Raw genomic sequence first — 2,071 nt, 5'->3', positions numbered from 1 at the left:
ACCGCTCCGCTTCGAACTGACGGCCTCTCGAACGCGGCTTCCGAGAGTTTGAATGCAGCGGCTCCATGTGACGCCACTTCCGTCCGGTTGCCAGGCTACGAGCGCCGCGTGGATCCAAAGTAAGGGGCGGCGGAACTTGACGGCTGCGTGACGTGACGGACGGGTTCCCTCGCTGACATTCGAAATGAAGCGGTCGCGAGGACCGTTAATGAGAGGAGCGGCCGGCCGGGTGGATTTTACAACCCCCGGGATAGTTTTATTTTCTAACGAGTGGTTTTTGCACAAATGCCTGGAGATCTTTCTCTCTCCGCCAAGGAGGAGCAAGATAGAATTTAGCTGCGTAAATATGTATTCATCAGACATATCTAGGAAACCAGTCTAGCACAGGTAGCATGAGAAATACCTGGACTGTTTGGAACTGTATGGAATTTCCAAATATTTTTATTACATGCCTGGGTGTTTAAGGATTTACAACCCCCGGAATGGCTTAATGATGATTTTATTTTCTAACAAGTGAATTTTGCACAAATGCCTGGAGATACTTGTTTCCCCGCCAAGGCTGGTCATCGGGCAGAGATTACCGCTCGCTGTCAACAATAATCTAGTAATGACACAAAATCAATTATCATTTGCTGATCTTTAGGGATCGCAGTTCTCTCCCACGTGGCAAAAGTCCTGGGTCATGGCAAATAACTCTGAGTAGAACTGGATAGAAATATATTGGAAATATTGTTATGTATGAGTAATCTACAGTTAGATTCACCGTCTAAGATTGGTGGAAACTTAATAATGCAAGACCTAACCAAGGATCTAAGAATTATTACTGTAGTGTCTAAGAATATAGGCAGTTCCAAGCAGGTGGGGTTTTGTAAAATTATGGTGTTTGGTCTGATAAATTCAATATTTCCAGCTACTGAGTAGATATCAAGAATATTTATTAGTATTATTGTTATAATATTTTTAATTCTTTGTTTCCATAGTGAAGTCTGCTGAAAGTTTTGGAGATGTGCCAGGTATTACTCTAATAAGTAAATAAATTCAGTCTTTAAATCATAAATTGGCAGTTCCTATGCATGTCCGCAGACTGAGGTGCCTGCTGGAAAAGTGGTATCTGCAGCCTAGGGATACCTCTTCTGACCCCACTGTATGCCAGTTATTGGAAGCTGAAGATCCATGGTTTTACTGACTCCACCCTGAGATCATTCTGGCGGATGGTCCTTGTCTGCTTCTCTCCCCTTCCTGCATCTTAGGCAGTGGGTTGCAAGATTACAGGGGAAAGAGAAGAAGAAAGGGGTACATTGCTATTAGTTTTCTTTTCCTTGGAATCATTGCTCCATGGAATGGAAACTGGTATGAAGTTTCCTTTTGCTCTGCATCTTTTGCTATTCAAAAAAAGGGGGGGAGAGATCAGTTCCTCTACTTCTCATCTCTTTTCCTTTCTGACGGGTGGCAGGAGAAATGGGAGAGAGAGGAGGCACCAGTTTTCTTGGGACTACCTCCACCCCATTTCTCTTTCCCTTTGAAAGAAGAAGTGGGACAAGTGGCTAAACACTTCTGTGGTTGGGGTGGGAAGGAGACTAATTGTTTTAATATTGGGAGAACTGGCGCCAAAAAGATCAGCTTTCCTTTTTTGTGTCCCTACTATACTGCTACTCCTGCACCCATGGGAAGAATAGAGTGGGAGACAAATGTTCTTTGCCCCCACTTCTCTTGCCAGTAGAACTTGCATGTAAGAGGCCCCCATCTTTTTATCCAGTAAAGCTTCCTCCCTATTCATCCACCCAGGTATTAGGCACTGCAATGTTAGTCTGCAGGTGGGTATGCATTTATTTATTATTATTTATTATATTTTATTATTTAAATTTATATACCGCCCTATCTCCCTTACGGGACTCAGGGCGGTGAACAGGCAATAATAAAAATCACAGTAAATATTACATAAAAGCCTGCTCTAAAATATAAAACCCCTAACAAAACCCAATCAAAACTACGCCAGGCCGGCCACATGGAACAGATGAGTTTTCAGGGCTCGGCGGAAGAGGCGCAGGTCCGCAATTGTACGTAGGTCGGG

The sequence above is a fragment of the Protobothrops mucrosquamatus genome, unplaced genomic scaffold (genome assembly GCF_001527695.2).
Source record: "Protobothrops mucrosquamatus isolate PMUCROS unplaced genomic scaffold, P.Mucros_1.0 scaffold36, whole genome shotgun sequence".
Lineage (NCBI taxonomy): Eukaryota > Metazoa > Chordata > Lepidosauria > Squamata > Viperidae > Protobothrops > Protobothrops mucrosquamatus.
This window is presented reverse-complemented; position numbering follows the sequence as displayed.